Source organism: Oncorhynchus mykiss, chromosome 31 (assembly GCF_013265735.2).
Source record: "Oncorhynchus mykiss isolate Arlee chromosome 31, USDA_OmykA_1.1, whole genome shotgun sequence".
In the NCBI taxonomy this organism is placed as follows: domain Eukaryota; kingdom Metazoa; phylum Chordata; class Actinopteri; order Salmoniformes; family Salmonidae; genus Oncorhynchus; species Oncorhynchus mykiss.
The window spans coordinates 19,654,331-19,678,913 of record NC_050571.1 but is presented as its reverse complement, the minus strand read 5'-3'; positions in this window follow the sequence as shown (position 1 = coordinate 19,678,913).

Genomic DNA, 24,583 nt, shown 5'->3' with positions numbered 1-24,583 from the left:
CTAGAGATGAATGTACGTTGGTGCGAAAAGTGCAAATCAATCCCAGAACAACAGCAAAGGACCTTGTGAAGATGCTGGAGGAAACAGCTACAAAAGTATCTATATCCATAGTAAAACGAGTCCTATATCGACATAACCTGAAAGGCCGCTCAGCAAGGAAGAAGCCACTGCTCCAAAACCGCAATAAAAAAGCCAAACTACGGTTTGCAACTGCACATGGGGACAAAGATCGTACTTTTTGGAGAAATGTCCTATGGTTTGATGAAACAATAATAGAACTGTTTGGTCATAATTTCCATCGTTATGTTTGGAGGAAAAAGGGGGAAGCTTGCAAGACGAAGAACACCATTCCAACCGTGAAGCACGGGGGTGGCAGCATCATGTTGTGGGGGTGCTTTGCTGCAGGGGGGACTGGTGCACTTCACAAAATAGATGGCATCATGAGAGAGGAAAATTATGTGGACATATTGAAGCAACATCTCAAGACATCAGTCAGGAAGTTAAAGTTTGGTTGCAAATGGGTTTTCAAATGGACAATGACCCCAGGCATACTTCCAAAGTTGTGGCAAAATGGCTTAAGGACAACAAAGTCAAGGTATTGGAGTGGCCATCACAAAGCCCTGACCTCAATCCCATAGAAAATGTGTGGGCAGAACTGAAAAGCACGTGAGAGCAAGGAGGCCTACTAACCTGACTCCATTACACTAGCTCTGTCAGAAGGAATGGGCCAAAATTCACCCAACTTATTGTGGGAGGCTTGTGGAAGGCTACCCAAAACGTTTGACCCAAGTTAAACAATTTAAAGGCAATACTACCAAATACTAATTCAGTGTATGTACAGTGCCTTGCGAAAGTATTCGGCCCCCTTGAACTTTGCGACCTTTTGCCACATTTCAGGCTTCAAACATAAAGATATAAAACTGTATTTTTTGGTGAAGAATCAACAACAAGTGGGACACAATCATGTGGAAGTGGAACGACATTTATTGGATATTTCAAACTTTTTTAACAAATCAAAAACTGAAAAATTGGGCGTGCAAAATTATTCAGCCCCTTTACTTTCAGTGCAGCAAACTCTCTCCAGAAGTTCAGTGAGGATCTCTGAATGATCCAATGTTGACCTAAATGACTAATGATGATAAATACAATCCACCTGTGTGTAATCAAGTCTCCGTATCAATGCACCTGCACTGTGATAGTCTCAGAGGTCCGTTAAAAGCGCAGAGAGCATCATGAAGAACAAGGAACACACCAGGCAGGTCCGAGATACTGTTGTGAAGAAGTTTAAAGCCGGATTTGGATACAAAAAGATTCTCTTGCAACCGAACTGATAGAACGAATGACCAGCTGGCTTGGGTAGCAACCTTAAGAAGGAGGAAGGATGTGTTGTGTAAGGATGACATAGTACGAATAAATTAATTTAAAAAATCATTTTTAATGAAAATATGTCAATCATCATTTGAATATGTTGGTAACCCGTTGAATAATCATTCCCTCGAAGCGGTATTTGGAGATATACTGTATTGGCACGGTTTGCCGACACTCGATTAGTGATAATCAGAATGTGTGAAATTGGTGAATGTTTAAATCAACATTATGGCCATTTAAACAATGTGTCCACGCTATTGACAAGGGGAAAGGACTCGTGCTTTATGTCTGCCTCCAATGTGAAAAACAAGTTTTGGAATTCCACACAAAATTACTTGTGTGTAGGTCGCATTATTTATCGTAGAGCTATGACAGTTATATATGTACATTCACCTGCTCGAGGGGAATCTGGCGATGTTTGTGTCATGTCAGTGTGTTGAACAAGTCGATCTGGAGAGCTGTTTTTCTGAGGACTGCTCCTTCGACGTGAGGCGGCAGAGACAAAATCGTTGTTTTTCTATTCTGACTCATAATTTTACCAAACTTTGCATCTGTACAGTTTTTCCAGTAAAAGTTTTATGGTGACATTTCCTGCAACAATTGTTCAAAGTAGTCCTTGTGCATAGAGTTTTTTGTTTGGCATACATTTTAATGGAGTCAAAGTGAAATTCTGTTTGTGCATACAGTAACACCACACAGAGTGCAGTCTGTTCCCCATGAGTTATTTTCCAGTTTAGCTAGACAATACCTTGAAAAAAAAACTGTTTGTGATATCAAATATCAGCAACTTCCCATTCAATAGTGTAATGTGCAGACTATTTTACATCATCAAGTCTATTTTGCCAGTTCTTGACTTACATATCCTCTGCACCTGTGAGGAGATCTGACTCTTCCTCTCATGGGAACAAGACATTTATCGTTCATACCTTGGAGGGAATTTTCTCTGAAATACAACAGATCTCCATCTTTACAGGTTGGCACTTGAAAGCAATCACCTCTGACTGTCTTTGTAGGGCCACCTTGCCTTCAAAACAAGTCACCCCTGTGCATTTAGCTGGAGCTGTTTCTCTGACTTTTAAGTCCCTTGTTAACTTGAAAGGTTTTGTAAATCTTCCATGAAATATATTTACAGCTTTCAATTTGTCCTTTAAATCAGAGGGGCTGGGCAACAAAGTCAGTTTTTGATCTAAATTGCTATGTGCTTGCATTTTATATGAAAAAAAAAGCTAGAATCACTCTTAATGTTGGCACTTTGCCGAGTTTGGGATTTTTTATAAGCACAATTAATGGCGGGCTACATCTATTGTTGTTCTAGTTGCTCATAGTTTGATGGACAGTGGAAGCATGATTGGACTGTTAAATTCATGGCCAATCATTATTTGACCTTTTAATATTTTTGCGATAGAGCAGCTACCGAGAGGAAAGATGAGGTAAAATATTGAATGGAAAACAAATCCACTCTACGGCAAGATAAACTAGAAAATAACCCATGCGGGACTGACTGCAATCTGTGCAGAAGTTACTGTATGCGCTAACGGAATTACGATTTGACTCCGATTGTTTCCTTTAAAATGTATGCCTGTTTCTTGGGCCCAGAAGCCAGGATATGTATTTGATTGGTATCATTGGATAGAAAACACTTTGAAGTTTCTAGAACTGTTAATGTCTGAGACTATAACAGAATATGGCAGGCAAAAATCTGAAGAAAGTCCCAGGCTCTTATAATGGAAACCTATTGTTTCTATGTAAATCCTTCTCCCAGATTGCAATTCCTAGATGTCAACAGTCTTTATTGAAGGTTTCAGACTTTAAAAAAAAAACAAGCAAGAATTTTGAGTTTTGGTGAGAAGAGCACTGGAAGAATATCAGTCTTTCGGCGTGCGAGGGGCGCTTGCTTACTAATTTTGCTTTCCTATTAAACATACTACTTTCCGTATGAAATATTATAGTTTATTTACATTTTAGAGTACCTGAGGTTTAAATAGAAACGTTGTTTGACTTGTTTGGACAAAGTTTAGCGATAGATTTTTGGACTCCTTTGTCTGCATGTTGAAGGAGTGGATTACTGAAATCGATGGGGCCAACTAAACTGACTTTTTGGGAAATAAGACTAATTTTATCTAACAAAACGGCCATTCATGTTGTAGCCGGGACTCTTGGAATTGCAAACAGAGGAAGATATTCAAAGGTAGGTGATTTATTTAATAGCTATTTGTGATTTTGTGAAACGTGTGCTGGTTGAAAAATGTGTTGGTGTGGGGCGCCGCCCTCAGACAATAGCATGGTATGCTTTCGCCATAAAGCCTATTTAAAAATCAGACAATGCAGTTAGATTAACAAGAATTTAAGCTTTTAAATTATATAAGATGCTTGTATGTTCATGAATGTTTAATATTACGATTATTTATTTGAATTGTGCGCCCTCCAATTTCACCTGATGTTGTTGGCTGGTGTCCCGCTAGTGTATCCCTATTAACAAACCATACAACTCAATGCACAAGGACTACTTTGCACAATTTACACTGGAAATGCCACAAAAAAAACATTTACTGTAAGAATTGTGCAGATGCAAAGTTTGGTAAAATAATTAGGGTAAAATCTCCATACATTTTTTTTTATACAACCATGTTTTCCTAAAACTCTGTGAAATATCTTATCCAAATGAAGATTCAACATGTCTGCAGGAAGAATGACATGACATGACAACTTGAGTTTGAAAATAATAAATAATTTGGTTGTTGAACAACAGTAGGTGAAGTGGATTTTACATCATGCATCCCTGTTCTGTACTATGCAGAATTATTGATATTAATATGATTATCTTCATGGTAAGGTATTGTGAATAGGTACGCAAAGGTAGAACTATAAAATACTAAAATACTTATTTTGCATATTTGGGAATTATTCTACACACGGGCTATTATTGTGCTTCTACTTCTGCACTGTATGCTGTTTGCTATTTTAGGCTGGGTTTCTGTATAAACACCTGTGACATCTACTGATGTAAAAAGGGCTTTATAAATACATTTCATTGATTGATTGATTGATTGATAATGAGCTACGCCCGCAAACAAGGCCACAGTACAGTACAGTCAAGTAGATATGTTCGGTTCAGTACAGTGAAGTAGATATTTTCAGTACAGTAAAGTAGACATGTTCAGTACAGTAAAGTAGATATGTTCAATCCCACCACGGCACCAAAAATATGATTGGTTCAGATTTGGTCTGGCCAGGGCGGACTGACCCAATTTCAACTACTTTTCAGCATCAATGGACGTCCGGTGTCGGCCGGTGCTTTGTGGGTGAGGATGCTTGTTACCGTAAATGGAAAGAGGGTAGGTATCAGTAAGAGCTGGGAGAGGTGACATAAACTGGAGTGAGAGAGAGGAAGAGTGAGAGTGATAGAGGGAAAGTGAGAGGGACGGTTTGTCCAAACTGTTTTCAAACTCTTGCTTTGACAACCAGACGACAGAAACCAACAAATTATGTTATGAGCTGAAAATAACAGTATGCCAGTGGAAGGGAGGACAGTAGCAGGTGACCCAACTTTATCATTGTATCCAATTAAATTGCAGTAATTCCATTATAGATTTGGTATCAGAATGACGAGTTTTATTCACTTAATATTTCATAAACAAACTATCTTCATATCAGTAAAAACAGCATAACTAATTGGTAGGTCTACCGTTGCTTGTGTGAAGTCCCTCCTCATGGGGAGAGAAATGTAACAATACACTATATATACAAAAGTATGTGGACAACCCTTCAAATTAGTGGATTCGGCTATTTCAGCCACACACATTGCTGACAGGTGTATAGAATCGAGCTCACAGCCATGCAATATCCATAGGGAAACATTGGCAGTAGAATGGCCTTGCTGAAGAGCTCAGCGACTTTCAACATGGCACTGTAATAGGATGCCACCTTTCCGACTAGTCAGTTAATCAAATTTCTGCCCCACTAGAGTTGCCCCGGTGGAAACATCTAGGAGCAACAACAGCTCAGCAGCGAAGTGGTAGGTCACACAAGCTCACAGAACAGGACCAACAAGTGAGTAAGTAAAAATTGTTTGCAATCTTGCAACACTCATTAACGCATTCCAAACTGCCTCTGAAAGCAACGTCAGCACAAGAACTGTTCGTCGGGAGCTTCATGAAATTGGTTTCCATGGGCAAGCAGCCACACACAAGCCTAAGATCACCATGCTTTTCTGGTAGACGCTGTCCAAGACCCCTTTTCAATCTGTTTGACAAGACTTCAAAGCCTTTGTTTATCCCTAATTTTTAGGATTGAAAATGGTTGAAAAGTGTATATACAGTGCATTTGGAAAGTATTCAGACCCCTTGACCCCTTGATTCAATCGTTTTTTCCCTCATCAAACTACACACAATACCACATAATGATGAAGCAAAAACAGGTTTTTAGAAATGTTTGTAAATGTATTGAAAATAAAACAACTGAAATATCACATTTACATAAGTATTCAGATCCTTTACTCAGTACTTTGGCAGTGATTACAGCCTCAAGTCCTTTTGGGTATGACGCTAGAAGATTGGCACACCTGTATTTGTGGAGTTTCTCCCATTCTTCTCTGCAGATACTCTTAAGCTCTGTCAGGTTAAATGGGGAGCGTCGCTACACAGCTATTTTCAAGACTCTCCAGAGATGATCGATCGTGTTCAACTCTGGGCTCTGGCTGGGCCACTCAAGGTCATTCAGAGATTTGGCTGTGTGCTCAGGATCGTTGTCCTGTTGGAAGGTGAACCTTCGCACCAGTCGCAGAAATTGTTTGGTACCCTTCCCCAGATCTGTTCCTCAACACAATCCTGTCTCAGAGCTCTATAGACAATTTCTTCAACCTCATGGATTGTTTTTTGCTCTGATGTGCACTGTCAACTGTGGGACCTTACATAGACAGGAGTGTGCCTTTCCAAATCATGTCCAATCATGTCCAATTGAATTTACCACAGGTGGACTCCAATCAAATTCTAGAAACATCTCAAGGATGATCAATGGAAACAGGATGCCCCTGAGCAAAGGGTCTGAATGCCTATGTAAATAAGGTATTTCTGTTTTTTATTCTTAATAAATTTGCAAAATAATCAAAAAAAATTGTTTTACTATTTCATTATCGGGTATTGTGTGTAGATTGAGGAATTAAAAAAATACATAAATTTTAGAATAAGGCAGTAAAGTAACAAAAATGTGAAAAAGGGGAAGGGGTCTGAATACTTTCTGAATGCACTGTACCGTATGTATGTATAAAACTCATTTTCTAGGACTCTTAGCAGTCTTTTCACACCCAATTTGACATGCTGCAATGAACTTCACATGTTGGTGCTCATGGGACCTTTTAGATGGAAATGCCCAGTAGCATTTGGGATGTTGTAAGTGGTGGACTAGCATCATTTGTGTGTGTGTGTGTGTGTGTGTGTGTGTGTGTGTGTGTGTGTGTGTGTGTGTGTGTGTGTGTGTGTGTGTGTGTGTGTGTGTGTGTGTGTGTGTGTGTGTGTGTGTGTGTGTGTGTATACAGTACTACGTCTGACTGCACCCATGTCACACTTATCCTTTGATGAATGAGGGAAACCATTTTCTTAATGTATGAAAAGTAACTCAAGTACCCTCCTTTATTTCCAACAGAAACATTTGTCATGATGCCTCATTTAATCAACCAGGAAAGGGAATGCAGCCTTATAGGGTTGAGTTGGAGAGCATGACATTATTTGAATATATCACATTAGGGAGACTAAGACTAAACATGCTTGTACACCAAAGCCTTGTGTGTGTTTTCAGGTAGAGGTTGACTGGTTTTCTAGGGCACTGGGCTATTATGAACATATTATCAGATCCCATGTTGCTATCTAGTCATCATTACAACCTATCCAGTACAACCAGGAGGGACAAGTCTGATTTTTAACACATAGTTGAAATATAGTTGAAACCTATCTAATTGCCATTGTGTGAGGCAGATTGTTCAACAGATAGTGCTACTGCCAAGATCACGGAAGCCAGGACAGAGGGATGTTGTTTAACAAATGACTGAACCGCACTGAACTTTTCCAGTAATATTATATAACACATATTTAATTAATTAAAAGGCTGTGATTTATGTCACACAACTGCTGTGCTCAAATTTGTGGGGGTATTAAATTAAAAGCCATGGGATATTATGAGATCATTCATGGGGATTGTTTGATTTCAATATGGATATTCTGTTAGCTACTTCCTGCACTTATGTAGTCCTAGTAGTCCATAAGGCAGGGAGGTCGGGCTCATTTGGAGTGGCGATGTATCATAGTGATTTTTTGAAGGTCTATGTCACTGGAGCTGGAAAATGTGTGATAGCAGTGAAGCAATGGTAACTTTCTGTGGGTTATCACTCTTTTTCATCCCTCTATCCCATTCATTTTCCCACAGGGATTTTACCCCATGACAAACAATGTTTGTCAACAACAACACGTTATTGCTCATGTATACCCTTTAATCATTTATCATTTAAAAGCTTACATTCATAGCTATTCATTAGACTCATTTACAGAATGTTCAGGTCAACAAAATGTGACTTTTGACCTCCAGGCTAAAAAACAGAAGGACCTGTATAAATGGATACATTTTAAAGGCCCCATGCAGTCTTTTTAATTGCATTTTAAATCATCACTGTATGTCTAATAAATCACTGTGTGTTTATTTCATGAAATTAACTCCAAATATATGTTTAATAATATATTTCCCTGAGCCTCTTATTTTGTGGGCGTGTTGATACAAATTGTTATACATTTAAATGCACAACCCTAATTGGTGGATAGGATCATCTAGACTTTAGTTTAGAGCCTACCTCTCTTACCTCTTCAAAGTAGGAGGATACATATGCAAATAGAAGATGACTGGTCAAATAATCTGAATAATCAGATTACATAGACAATCGTAATCATCACTTTCGACCTCATAGAGTGGAAACTTTAGGGACACCGTATGCATTTAGACAGGCAGCCCAATTACTTACATTTCTTTCACAAATTGGTATTTTGACCAATAAGATCAGCTCTTAAAAACATGTGAATAGATCTGATGTGATTCGTTAAAAGACCAATTGGTGGAAAGAAGATCAGAATTGGTCTGCCTGTCTAAAGGCAGCCATAGAACTCTGCCTGTCTAAAGGCAACCATAGAACCAGCCATAGAACTTAGACATCGTCACCCCAAGTGAGCGTACATTTGAGGGTCTGGCTCATGGCCTATAATCAATCACATTTATTTATTAAGCCCTTTTTACATCAGCAGCTGTCACTAAGTACTTATACAGAAACCCAGTCTAAACCCTCAAACAGCAAGCAATGCAGATGTAGAAGCACGGTGGCTAGGAAAAACTCCCTAGTTGCATTTTTTTTACATTTACAGTACGTTTGAATTTGGATGTGTATCTTTAAGTGAATAAATTAAATGTATTTTTTTGCTGCAAGGAGGAATAATCATTAAATCTTTTATTTTGGAAATGTCCATATGTAGCTCGTTTTTGGTCACAGGTCCAGGAATGGCTGAAAAATTGCAACATTTACCTAGAACTAACGCTGCAGATAGCAATACTGGGTGATTTGGAAAGTCATAGCAAATCAATCAATATAATAATTATTTATGTTTATCTTTAATTTACAATCTGTAGAAGCTATGAGAATAGACCGGTTCAGTAATTTTGTGAAGCATTAATTAAGAGATACAGTTGAAGTCGGAAGTTTACATACACGTAGGTTGGAGTCATTAAAACTTGTTTTTCAACCACTTCACAAATTTCTTGTTAACAAACTATAGTTTTGGCAAGTCGGTTAGGACATCTACTTTGTGCATGACAGTCACTGTATCACAATTCTAGTGGGTCAGAAGTTTACATACACTAAGTTGACTGTGCCTTTAAATAGCTTGGAAAATTCCAGAAAATGATGTCATGGCTTTAGAAGCTTCTGATAGGCTAATTGACATAATTTGAGTCAATTGGAGGTGTACCTGTGGATGTTCAACTTAATGTACGTAAACTTCTGACCCACTGGAATTGTGATACAGTGAAATAATCTGTCCGTAAACAATTGTTGGAAAAATCACTTGTGTCATGCACTAAGTAGATGTTCTAACCAAGTTGTTGAAAAACAAGTTTTCATGAATCCAACCTTAGTGTATGTAAACTTACGACTTCAACTGTATATATTTACCCCAAAAATATGTGGGCGATTGGAAATGATGCAGACAATTACATTGATGGACCCAACAATCTATCCGCAATATTAAAGCTGACCTCCCATAAAAAAAAATATATATATATATATATATATATATATATCAAATAATTGTTTTTTTCCCCCGTTAATCATGTACTAAACGGATCTACAGAACAGACTGAGTGTAGTGAGTGAGCGTGATAAGAACCTCCCGCTGCGGATAGCAACGTTGCCATGGAGAGCACCCTGTAATCAGTGGAATAAGGTTGATCTCCTCATCAATCACTTAAAAAAACCTGCAGTGGATAAAATGGATATTGGTTTTAATTCAATTATGCATAATCTTCCCTGCAACCCCACACATATCATATAATCAAATGATGAATGAAAAACCTATGAAAGAGTGAGATTATCATTTCCAGAGGAGCTACAGCCCGACCCAGTCTAGGGGTTTACTCAAACTGATACTCAAATAGTGGCAAGACAGTTTTCTGAAAATGATGGAGCACTTACACCAATATCAATACCAGCCTTGTGCCAGTCCCTGCAAATAAAGATAATATAATTCATTTTGAATTGGTTCTTTCTTGATGAAAATAAATAATTCATAAACATACAGTAAAACTAGTTGAGCAGTAATTTGATGGAAATTGGTGCATGCCAGAATGATGAGGTTAACTGACCACTTACCTTCTATCCCTGTAACAGGAGTCATTGTTAAATGAGAAGTATCATTGAAAAACATTTAATGAGCCATGTTTGAATGTTACTGTATGAGGAAAACGGTGGTGGAGTTGCCTATGAGGAACTCTCAGGCTTAGATACTCAATATGCCACAGGGTTCAATAAACATGATTTAGCTGTTTTGAAATTAAATATGGAATTTTGAAAAATGAAATAATTGGCGTGATTTGAAAACAAATTTAGCAAACAGCCCGACGGGGAATAATCACTTTGTGCCATTCTGAACATTAATTGGACGTATAAAATCAACAAATCCAGCAATGCCCCCCCAAAATGTGTCAATCCACTGACAGTGTAGAAGTTAACAGTGGCAGCCTCTAGTGGGATTCACCTAATCTGGCAAAGACAGACAGACTGAAAAATGCACACGTACACCATCTGACGCATCGACGACGAGTGTGTGTATAGCTTGCCTCAAGGGTTAGTTTATTTGATGTGTTATGAGAAAGATTGGATATATGTTGTCATGTCTCAGTAATTAGTTCCTCTTTAAAAACGGCTCTAGAGAGGCCTAAGAGGATTTTATGACACTACGGCCTCATTAGTATATGGGGGGGGGGGGGGGGGGGTACTTTACTACTTAAACTTCTGTCGCCTAGTCACAAGGATGCCCCCAGTGGCTCTGCACCACATCAAGAGGCCTTGTCACTGATGCTCGCCATTCATTCAAGGCACATCAACAGGATTCCCAACGCTTGCTAAGTCCTGGAGGCTGTGTGTACATCACCATAAGTGGTGATGCCGTGACACTGGGCATGGCATGGTGGATAGGACCCCTGTTGTTAAGGCTTTAACTTTAGTCTACATGTTGCATAGGGGTTTGGACAGGGACTTTGGTATTGACTGCATTTCAACCTGACGCTCATCAATAATCCACACCTGGTGGCTGATATTGACTCATCTGCACAGTGCTTCCTCAGGGGATAATGTCCAGACTCTACCTGCATATATGAATACCTAAGCTTATGCAATATGAGATGTCCTTCTCCCCCATAAAGAAATGCCATTGGAAGATATGATAAAAGTATAATACTTCTGGAAATACGATCATGGTGGAAATGACTTGTACAATATTTGTACCTGTTCCCACAAAACCAAGCATACATCTTGGATCAACACCTTGGATTTTGTGTAACTTTCCACTACAGTCTACAGCCTATCTACTACCATTCACAAGCAGCGAGTGTAATGTTTGCGTACACACATGATGCACACATTGTAGGCCTACACATTGTAGCTGTTATGCAACTACCGTGTTAAAACACAGTATTAAGGAAATTACATGTCTTGTGGGGCTGAAGTGTTGAGTCACTCTTACAAGTGCCTTCAGGAAGTATTCACACCCCTTGACTTTTTCCACATGATGTTGTGTTACAGCCTGAACTAAAAAAAATATCACATGGTGATATAATAGGTCCCCCTTAAGCAAGGGAGGTTCTTCAAACGCAGTTATCTGTCAGTTATGGGAGAAATGGGTTGAAGACTGCCCCTGACGCTCGCTCAGACGCTCATGGGAGAGAGAGAGAGAGAGAGGGAGAGAGAGAATTAGCAAAAATGTCTAAAAACATGTTTTCACTTTGTCATAATGGGATATTGTGTGTACACAACAAAATGTGGAATAAGTCAAGGGGTATGAATACTTTCTGAAGGCACTGTACCAAAAAAAATGTAATAGAAAATAGAGATTCACAAAGATTGAGACTGGAAACAAGAGTTGCTCCATCAGGTGTTACTGATACGATATAGCTTACAGAGGGGGGCTGGGGATGCCAACAACTACAGCCAAAGTGATGTCTTGCTGTATGAAACATCCCAACGCATGGATAAAAGTGTCAGGTTAAGAAATGAGAGCCATCGTGTAATAATCACAGAGTGTGCATCCTAAATAGCAACCTATTCCCTATATAGTGCACTACTTTTGAGTAGAGTCCACAATGGCCCTCCAGAAGCCTCCTCCAGCTAGTTGAGGAGGTGAAGCGTGGCCAACAGGCCCCTCCTGAGGAATGTCACTGTCTTTTCTCCCCAGCCACCTGATGATCAGTCAAGGGGAATTAAACCAGCACAGGACCGAAGGACTGGCCACTTCATTGTGATGGATGGTTCTAAACCACCCTCAGCGGGGCGGGAAGCAACCGTAAACATACAGCTTTCAGGAATACAGTATCTTCAACCTAGCATCCTGCTCAGGCGTTTAGCTTACGCCTACTGTTAGGTTCAGTGGAGGCTGCTGAGGGGAGGAACGGCTCATAATAATGACTGGAACAGCGCAAATGGAATGGCATTAAACCACGTGTTTGATGTATTTGATTCCATTCCACTGATTCCACTCCAGTCATCACCACAAGCTCGTCCTCCCCAACGTCCTGTGGTTAGCTTAGTTGTCAATAGGGGGCAGCTTTAGAGGGAGTGATTCTGAACTGAAAGGGTCTCTGGTACTCTGGTATGTTGATGTGAAGAAATCAAAGGTTCCAGAGAGCACGATCTAAACAAGACCAAGTACTGACTTTTTGTCCAGCGCCTTCTTGTTAGTGATGTGCCTCCCACTCCTAGGTATGTTCAGTTAGAAATCCGTAACGACGAGATCAAATTGGGAGGGTGCAGGATAATATTTCATCATAAGGGACATGGTTAGGAAAGTACAGCATGTACCTTTCCTTCCCTCTAATAAAATCGAAGACTTCCATCATCGAGCCTCTAGGTTTCCTATAATTGGACCATAGATACTGCAGAACTTGTTCTGTCAAAAGTTTGATCAAATATGCACACATTTTCAACAAGCTGTGGTTGCAGGTCAGATTATTAAATGCTTCACATTTGATCATACAGGTGTCATTTTTTTTTTAAAGTATTGCTCAATGAAGATTAAAAGCAATAAATTACATGGGCTTCGTAGCATCCTAACATCCAAGAAGATAGATATCTGTAGTGGTTGGAGATCATTGGGGCTAATGTAAAGTGTGGTTCACTTCTTCCATGACTTTACTTTGTAATGCATTTTACTTGGGAAAAATGTCTCTGTCTAGGAAGTATAGGATAAAACAGATGTCTCTGGCTGGGAAGTATGAAATAGAAAATATGTCTCTGGCTGGGAAGTATAGGATAAAATAGATGTCTCTGGCTGGGAAGTATGAAATAGAAAATATGTATCTGGCTGGGAAGTATAGGATAAAACAGATGTCTCTGGCTGGGAAGTATGAAATAGAAAATATGTCTCTGGCTGGGAAGTATAGGATAAAATAGATGTCTCTGGCTGGGAAGTATGAAATAGAAAATATGTCTCTGGCTGGGAAGTATAGGATAAAATAGATGTCTCTGGCTGGGAAGTATGAAATAGAAAATATGTATCTGGCTGGGAAGTATAGGATAAAACAGATGTCTCTGGCTGGGAAGTATGAAATAGAAAATATGTCTCTGGCTGGGAAGTATAAGATAAAATAGATGTCTCTGGCTGGGAAGTATGAAATAGAAAATATGTCTCTGGCTGGGAAGTATAGGATAAAATAGATGTCTCTGTCTGGGAAGTATAGGATAAAACAGATGTCTCTGTCTGGGAAGTATAAGATAAAAAGATGTCTCTGTGTAACGATTCTCTTCTTGTGAAGTAGAGGCGGACCAAAGCGCAGCGTGGTGGTTGTTCATTGTACTTTATTTACGACACTATACAAGAACAAACTAACGAAAAAACAAGAAACGTGAGAACTCAAAACCTAATACAGCCTATCTGGTGAACACTACACAAAGACAGGAACAATCACCCACAAACACACAGTGAAACCCAGGCTACCTAAATATGGTTCCCAATCAGAGACAATGACGAACACCTGCCTCTGATTGAGAACCATATCAGGCCGAACATAGAACTAGACAAACTAGACATGAAACATAGAATGCCCACTCAGATCACACCCTGACCAACCACAACATAGAAATATACAAAGTAAACTATGGTCAGGGTGTGACAGTACCCCCCCCCCAAGGTGCGGACTCCGGCCGCAAAACCTGAACCTATAGGGGAGGGTCTGGGTGGGCATCTGTCCGCGGAGGCGGCTCTGGCGCTGGACGTGGACCCCACTCCATAATAGTCTTTGTCCACCTCCTTAGCGTCCCTAGATAGGTGACCCTCCTAAGAGACAGCTCGGGACAGAGGGACAGCTGCTCGGGACAGAGGGACAGCTGCTCGGGACAGAGGGACAGCTGCTCCGGGCGGAGGGGCTCTAGCGGCCCCTGGCTGACTGGCGGCCCCTGGCTGACTGGCGGCCCCTGGCTGACTGGCGGCACTGGCGGCCCCTGGCTGACTGGCGGCCCCTGGCAGACGGGCGGCGCTGGGCAGACGGGCGGCGCCGGCGGCGCTGGGCAGACGGGCGGCGCCAGCGGCGCTGGGCAGACGGGCGGCGCCGGCAGCGTTGGGCAGACGGGAAGCTCCGATGGCGCCGGGCAGACGGGAAGCTCCGGCAGAGGCGCCGGGCAGACGGGAAGCTCCGGCAGAGGCGCCGGGCAGACGGGAAGCTCCGGCAGAGGCGCCGGGCAGACGGGAAGCTCCGGCAGAGGCGCCGGGCAGACGGGAGGCTCCGGCAGAGGCGCCGGACAGGCGGGAGGCTCCGGACAGGCGGGAGGCGCCGGCAGAGGCGCCGGACAGGCGGGAGGCTCCGGCAGAGGCGCCGGACAGGCGGGAGGCTCCGGCAGAGGCGCCGGACAGGTGGGAGGCTCCGGCAGAGGCGCCGGACAGACGGGAGACTCCGGCAGAGGCGCCGGACAGACGGGAGACTCCGGCAGAGGCGCCGGACAGACGGGAGACTCCGGCAGCGCTGGAGAGGAGGAAGGCTCTGGTAGCGCCGGAGAGGCGGGAGACTCCGGCAGCGCTGGAGAGGAGGAAGGCTCTGGACGGATGGGCCGGAGAGACAGCCTGGTACGGGGAGCTGCCACCGGAGGGCTGGGGTGTGGAGGTGGTGACGGATAGACCGGGCCGTGCAGGCGCACTGGAGCTCTTGAGCACCGAGCCTGCCCAACCTTACCTGGTTGAATGCTCACGGTCGCCCTGCCAGTGCGGCGTGGTGGAATAGCCCGCACTGGGCTATGCAGGCGAACCGGAGACACCGGGCGCAAGGCTGGTGCCATGTAAGCCGGCCCAAGGAGACGCACTGGGGACCAGCTGCGTAGAGCCGGCTTCATGGCATTAGGCTCGACGCTCAATCTAGCCCGGCCGACACGCGGAGCTGGAATATACCGCACCGGGCTATGCACCCGCACTGGAGACACCGTGCGCACCACTGCATAACACGGTGCCTGCCCGGTCTCTCTAGCCCCCCGGTAAGCACAGGGAGTCTGCCCAGGTCTCCTACCTGGCGTAGCCATACTCCCTGTTAGCCCCCCCCCAAGAAATTTTTGGGGCTGCCTCTCGGGCTTCCTTCCGCGCCGCCGTGCCTGCTTCGCCAACTCCATTCTCTGATAGCCTTCCGCGCACTGCTCCATCGAATCCCAGGCGGGCTCCGGCACTCTCCCTGGGTCGGCCGCCCACCTGTCGATCTCCTCCCAAGTAGTATAACCCATGCCATTGCTGTCCATAACGTCCTCCCATGTCCATACCTCCTCGCGCTGCTCCTGCTGCTGCTTTCTCCGTTGCCCATTACCACACCGCTTGGTCCTGTTGTGGTGGATGATTCTGTAACGATTCTCTTCTTGTGAAGTAGAGGCGGACCAAAGCGCAGCGTGGTGGTTGTTCATTGTACTTTATTTACGACACTATACAAGAACAAACTAACGAAAAAACAAGAAACGTGAGAACTCAAAACCTAATACAGCCTATCTGGTGAACACTACACAAAGACAGGAACAATCACCCACAAACACACAGTGAAACCCAGGCTACCTAAATATGGTTCCCAATCAGAGACAATGACGAACACCTGCCTCTGATTGAGAACCATATCAGGCCGAACATAGAACTAGACAAACTAGACATGAAACATAGAATGCCCACTCAGATCACACCCTGACCAACCACAACATAGAAATATACAAAGTAAACTATGGTCAGGGTGTGACACTCTGTCTGGGAAGTATAGGATAAAACAGATGTCTCTGTCTGGGAAGTATAGGATAAAGCAGATGTCTCTGTCTGGGAAGTATAGGATAAAACAGATGTCTCTGTCTGGGAAGTATAGGATAAAACAGATGTCTCTGCATGGGAAGTATAGGATAAAACAGATGTCTCTGCATGGGAAGTATAGAATAAAACAGATGTCACTGCATGGGAAGTATAGGATAAAACAGATGTCTCTGTCTGGGAAGTATAGGATAAAACAGATGTCTCTATCTGGGAAGTATAAGATAAAACAGATGTCTCTGCATGGGAAGTATAGGATAAAACAGATGTCTATGTCTGGGAAGTATAGGATAAAACAGATGTCTCTGCATGGGAAGTATAGGATAAAACAGATGTCTCTGCATGGGAAGTATAGGATAAAACAGATGTCCCTATCTGGGAAGTATAGGATAAAACAGATGTCTCTGTCTGGGAAGTATAGGATAAAACAGATGTCTCTGCATGGGAAGTATAGGATAAAACAGATGTCTCTGCATGGGAAGTATAGGATAAAACAGATGTCACTGCATGGGAAGTATAGGATAAAACAGATGTCTCTGTCTGGGAAGTATAGGATAAAACAGATGTCTCTATCTGGGAAGTATAAGATAAAACAGATGTCTCTGCATGGGAAGTATAGGATAAAACAGATGTCTCTGTCTGGGAAGTATAGGATAAAACAGATGTCTCTGCATGGGAAGTATAGGATAAAACAGATGTCTCTGCATGGGAAGTATAGGATAAAACAGATGTCCCTATCTGGGAAGTATAGGATAAAACAGATGTCTCTGTCTGGGAAGTATAGGATAAAACAGACGTTCTGACCTCCAAATCTATAAGCTCAATAGGAAAGATCTCCATCATTCATTATAAAACGTGTTGTTTGGATCCTGGCTGCTGATTGGTTGATAGCAGGGAGTCATTTTCCACAAGACCTAGGTAATTCCTGTTAACAGTTCCATTTCAGTTATTAATCCACTGTCCCACAGCCCAGCCAGGCAATTCATAAACTTAATTTAAAACAATTCTAGACAATATTCCCCCATGCCACTAGGCTAGTGTTTGGTTTGCACCAGCTGGGGTTTGTCTAAACCTTGCTGACACAACAATGTTTTTTTGGGCAATGCCATAGAGAGAATGAACCATGCCATAGAGAGAATGAATGTAAAGAGACTGACAGCTTCTCTGAGCCAGGCAAACTCATTTATCAGGGTCATTATTATGGACATATCCAAATAAATGGCAATATAGAAACAAAGGTAAAAAAAAAAACTAAAACAACTAAAATGCCCAATTTGCTGTCCTTTCAGCTGCTTGGTGTGATTATGTGTTAGCTGTAGTTGGCTGGCAAAGGAGAAGAAACTAGCCTGCATGGCAACTTTTCTTGCTTAGAACTTTTGGAATGGACGACTAGGTAGTTTGGCTAGCAACTTCAGAATCACAGAACTAACAACTAGCTTTTGGCCTGACTACATTGTCTAGCGGAATAATTAATTTACTAATTAAAATAATGTTTTTAATGAAAACATGTCATACATATTTAAAAAAATATATGTTGGTAATCTTTTTTTAAAAGCAATAAGACCCTCGAACCAGGGAATTATGGTGAATAACAACCTCCTAAGAACAGCCCTCAGGAGTGAAACATTATAATCCCCTGGTTCCCATTCCTTACTGCTTAAACACCCAATGAGACCATTCTAAACCTCCAATGGTTAAGAAAGGCTAAATTATAATGGTCAGTAAGCTGTAAACCCATGCCATTAATGGAATAATAATTATGTGTATTCTTGAATTAGCTTGCATACGGAATCAATCCCATCAGATAGCATACAGAATCAAACCCATCAACTGGCATACAGAATCAAACCCATCAGATAGCATACAGAATCAAACCCAACAGATAGCATACAGAATCAAACCCATCAGCTGACATACAGAATCAAACCCATCAGCTGGCATACAGAATCAAACCCTTCAGCTGGCATACAGAATCAAACCCATCAGCTGGTATACAGAATCAAACCCATCAGCGGGCATGCAGAATCAAACCCATCAGCTGACATACAGAATCAAACCCATCAGCTGGCATACAGAATCAAACCCTTCAGCTGGCATACAGAATCAAACCCATCAGCTGGTATACAGAATCAAACCCATCAGCGGGCATGCAGAATTAAACCCATCAGCTGGCATGCAGAATTAAACCCATCAACTGGTATACAGAATTTAACCCATCAGCTGGCATACAGAATCAAATCCATCAGCTGGCATAGAGAATTAAACCCATCAACTTGCATACAGAATCAAACCCATCAGATAGCATACAGAATCAAACCCATCAGCTGGCATACAGAATCAAACCCATCAGATAGCATACAGAATCAAACCCATCAGATAGCATACAGAATCAAACCCATCAGATAGCATACAGAATCAAACCCATCAGATAGCATACAGAATCAAACCCATCAGATAGCATACAGAATCAAACCCATCAGATAGCATACAGAATCAAACCCATCAGATAGCATACAGAATCAAACCCATCAGATAGCATACAGAATCAAACCCATCAGATAGCATACAGAATCAAACCCATCAGATAGCATACAGAATCAAACCCATCAGCTGGCATACAGAATCAAACCCATCAGATAGCATACAGAATCAAACCCATCAGATAGCATACAGAATCAAACCCATCAGATAGCATACAGAATCAAACCCATCAGATAGCATACAGAATCAAACCCATCAGATAGCATACAGAATCAAACCCATCAGATAGCATACAGAATCAAACCCATCAGCTAGCATACAGAATCAAACCCATCAGATAGCATACAGAATCAAACCCATCAGATAGCATACAGAATCAAACCCATCAGCTGGCATACAGAATCAAACCCATCAGATAGCATACAGAATCAAACCCATCAGCTGGCATACAGAATCAAACCCATCAGCTAGTATACAGAATCAAACCCATCAGCTGGCATACATAATTAAACCCATCAGCTGGCATAGAGAATCAAACCCATCAGCTGGCATAGAGAATCAAACCCATCAGCTGGCATACAGAATCAAACCCATCAGCTGACATACAGAATCAAACCCATCAGCTGGCATACAGAATTAAACCCATCAGCTGGCATACATAATTAAATCCATCAGCTGACATACAGAATTAAACCCATCAGCTAGCATACAGTCAAACCAATAATTCTCCGTCAAAAACTCACATCTACAGGTTCAGTCTCTGAATCACGAATGAAATGCAAACTCAAGTCTGTTTGAGTTGAGAAACAATGTCTTTGTCCTCCAATAAAAGTAAATGTTCAAAATCCCGCAAGAAATCCTAAAATAAGCAAAACATCCAAACAATCCAGCAGCATTAAATAAAATACTGAAATAGGATTAACTTTATGAGCTCCGTTGTTAGTCTGTGTAATAATTCAAAATAAAGTAGTGTCCAGAAGAAAACCCCAAAATAAACGTATAAGTAGGTCTTAGAAATAGCCTTCCAAACTTTGGTCCTTAGAAGCAATTGTCCACAGAGGAATGTTATTGATAATCAACACAGTATTCCTTAAACAGGTATTTGAGTATATTCTCACTTATATGGAGTGAGAGAACTTTTAAACTATAAAAACGTTTTAATAGTTACCAATCTTTTTTGACCATGGAAAACAGTCTAGATGGACCCTTCCTAACAAACCACCTCCTCTTTCACTCAAACCAGGAAGTGGCTAAGTGTGACCTGAGAGCCCACAGTCCATACCACATAGTTAGAGGACTACAGATTAATTTTACCTGTTTTAGCATGGGCATTTCCATTGAGGGCTTCCACCATTTTAAAGTAGTCAAATGGGTGGGGATTCCTATGGGTTGGGCGTGATCAGCCAATGATCAGAGCATTGTCTTATTTTTCAAATTGGGTTGCCTATGGTTTGTAAATGGCTTTAAGCTCTATCACCACCATCTAGTGGCCAGAGTAAATGAATGACACTCAAGATTCAGGACTCCAGCGCTGCAGGTGGTAGTAAAATCACCAATATTAGCCTCTTTCAAACACAAAGGAAGAAGAAAATTGACTTATTTAAAGGCTCAATGTCGCTGACCGCGGTGTCGCAGATGCCATAATGGCACTTATACAAAGATTACTTTTCTATCTATCTCTGTGGCCTACAGTATATACATTTCAAGGAACCATGGAAGGTGAAACCATGGAAGTGGTCTTAAAAAGTCCATGAAGACATAGAGTACATGTGAATGGACCCCAGGATAAGTTACATAGAAATGGACAGAGATTATGTCTCATACGATTATGCTCTGAAATAATGAATATTCAATTATGACCATATGTGACTGCAATCTCTTCCAAATGTGTATTTGAAACTAAACATAATTGGAATGGGAATACTTCCGGTACTCCACTTATGCTAAATATTTATTGTATTCTACTGAGCCGTTTACTTTGTGTTCATATTCTTAACTTTTATTCTTTCTTATTGTTGTTGCATTGTCTAAGGGAGCAGCAAGTAAACCTTTTATTGGACGGTGTATACCATGTGTATCCTGTACGTATGACTAATAAAACTTGAAATGTGATGATTTAAGTACAAATAATATATTAAAGTTAAAGTAATAACAGATTAGTCCTGCTGGTATCAGATACACTGTACTGAATGACATCAACCTCTACTAGATCTGCCATTAACTTTGAATAGTTTTTAAGACCATAATATTTAAAGAAAATGATAATAGGTTACTGAGGAGTCTTAAGCTAGACTGAATTAATTATACTGAAATACATCAATAATGACTTACATCAGAGACTGTATCGCATAAATAACTTTTGGACAATAATATATGTACATTCTGTCAGGAATCTTCATTTGTTCAGTAAAGTGCAGTCCAATTTAATTTTCTATCTTATTAAAGCTCAAAATGATAAACCATCTACAAGACAATATTACACCCTATACACCCCCTTCAGGTGGATTGAATGTAAAGGTCTATTGGGACTGTACGGTATATGTACGGTATAAGCAGACTGATTTCCATTTAATTTGTGATAGAGGAACTAGAACAGCCTATCATATCACTAAGCAATGACAGATTACACTTTTGGTGGGGTTGAAGTGAAGTGCTGTCTCGAACTGAGATGGAAGTGAAGTGCTGTTTCGAACTGAAATGTAAGTGAAGTGCTGTTTCGAACTGAAATGTAAGTGAAGTGCTGTCTCAAACTGAGGTGGAAGTGAAGTGCTGTCTCAAACTGAGGTGGAAGTGAATTGATGTCTCAAACTGAGGTGGAAGTGAAGTGCTGTCTCAAACTGAGGTGGAAGTGAAATGATGTCTCAAACTGAGGTGGAAGTGAAGTGCTGTCTTGAATTGAGGTGGAAGTGAAATGATGTCTCGAACTGAGGTGGAAGTGAAGTGATGTCTCGAACTGAGGTGGAAGTGAAGTGCTGTCTCAAACTGAGGTGGAAGTGAAGTGATGTCTCAAACTGAGGTGGAAGTGAAGTGATGTCTCGAACTGAGGTGGAAGTGAAGTGATGTCTCAAACTGAGGTGGAAGTGAAGTGATGTCTCAAACTGAGGTGGAAGTGAAGTGCTGTCTCAAATTGAGGTTGACGTGAAGTGCTGTCTCGATTGAGGTTGTTATTTCAATACCTGCAGCCTGCATCAGGTTGAGTAAACCTTCACTATAGCTAAAATGTTGTTTAGTCATCCTGATTGCTGTGAAGGATTTGAAGCAATAAAATAAATAAATAAAAAATATATATATATACAGTGCCTTGCGAAAGTATTCGGCCCCCTTGAACTTTGCGAACTTTTGCCACATTTCAGGCTTCAAACATAAAGATATAAAACTGTATTTTTTTGTGAAGAATCAACAACAAGTGGGACACAATCATGAAGTGGAATGACATTTATTGGATATTTCAAACTTTTTTAACAAATCAAAAACTGAAAAATTGGGCGTGCAAAATTATTCAGCCCCTTTACTTTCAGTGCAGCAAACTCTCTCCAGAAGTTCAGTGAGGATCTCTGAATGATCCAATGTTGACCTAAATGACTAATGATGATAAATACAATCCACCTGTGTGTAATCAAGTCTCCGTATAAATGCACCTGCATTGTGATAGTCTCAGGGGTCCGTTAAAAGCGCAGAGAGCATCATGAAGAACAAGGAACACACCAGGCAGGTCCGAGATACTGTTGTGAAGAAGTTTAAAGCCGGATTTGGATACAAAAATATTTCCCAAGCTTTAAACATCCCAATGAGCACTGTGCAAGCGATAATATTGAAATGGAAGGAGTATCAGACCACTGCAAATCTACCAAGACCTGGCCGTCCCTCTAAACTTTCAGCTCATACAAGGAGAAGACTGATCAAAGATGCAGCCAAGAGGCCCATGATCACTCTGGATGAACTGCAGAGATCTACAGCTGAGGTGGGAGACTCTGTCCATAGGACAACAATCAGTCGTATATTGCACAAATCTGGCCTTTATGGAAGAGTGGCAAGAAGAAAGCCATTTCTTAAAGATATCCATAAAAAGTGTCGTTTAAAGTTTGCCACAAGCCACCTGGGAGACACACCAAACATGTGGAAGAAGGTGCTCTGGTCAGATGAAACCAAAATTGAACTTTTTGGCAACAATGCAAAACGTTATGTTTGGCGTAAAAGCAACACAGCTCATCACACTGAACACACCATCCCCACTGTCAAACATGGTGGTGGCAGCATCATGGTTTGGGCCTGCTTTTCTTCAGCAGGGACAGGGAAGATGGTTAAAATTGATGGGAAGATGGATGGAGCCAAATACAGGACCATTCTGGAAGAAAACCTGATGGAGTCTGCAAAAGACCTGAGACTGGGACGGAGATTTGTCTTCCAACAAGACAATGATCCAAAACATAAAGCAAAATCTACAATGGAATGGTTAAAAAATAAACATATCCAGGTGTTAGAATGGCCAAGTCAAAGTCCAGACCTGAATCCAATCGAGAATCTGTGGAAAGAACTGAAAACTGCTGTTCACAAATGCTCTCCATCCAACCTCACTGAGCTCAAGCTGATTTGCAAGGAGGAATGGGAAAAAAATTCAGTCTCTCGATGTGCAAAACTGATAGAGACATACCCCAAGCGACTTACAGCTGTAATCGCAGCAAAAGGTGGCGCTACAAAGTATTAACTTAAGGGGGCTCAATAATTTTGCACGCCTAATTTTTCAGTTTTTGATTTGTTAAAAAAGTTTGAAATATCCAATAAATGTCGTTCCACTTCATGATTGTGTCCCACTTGTTCTTGATTGTTCACAAAAAAATACAGTTTTATATCTTTATGTTTGAAGCCTGAAATGTGGCAAAAGGTCGCAAAGTTCAAGGGGGCCGAATACTTTCGCAAGGCACTGTATATATATATATATATATATGTATAATGTCGTAGCAGAATCAGAATGAGTTAGGTAACATGTTTTATCAATTTTCAAAAATATGCTTATGTGGGTAAAGTCACTTGGGCCCAGAGAGGGGAGAGGTCAGTATTTTTTCATATGTGAGGGGATCTGTTAAAACCTGTTGCGACTCTAGGGGCAGTATTTTCATTTTTGGATAAAAAACGTTCCCGTTTTAAACAAGATATTTTGTCACGAAAAGATGCTCGACTATGCATATAATTGACAGCTTTGGATGGAAAACACTCTGACGTTTCCAAAACTGCAAAGATATTGTCTGTGAGTGCAACAGAACTCATGTTACAGCCGAAACCCAGATAAAAATCCAATCAGGAAGTGCCGCATTTTTTGAAAACGCCTCATGCCAATGACTCCTTATATGGCTGTGAATGAGCTACAAATGAGCTTACGTTTTCTACGTATTCCCCAAGGTGTCTATAGCATTGTGTTGTATTTTTACGCATTTATGTTGAAGAATAGCCCTAAGGGACCACATTTAGCAAGTGGTCACATGACGGCTCCCGCAGAAAATCTTGCGTAAAGTACACAAGTAGCCATTTTTCCAATCGCTTCTTATGAGAAACCAATTGTCCCGACGGATATTTTATCGAATAGATATGTGAAAAACACCTTGAGGATTGATTCTAAACAACGTTTGCCATGTTTCTGTCGATATTATGGAGCTAATTTGGAAAAAAGTTTGTAGTTGTAGTGA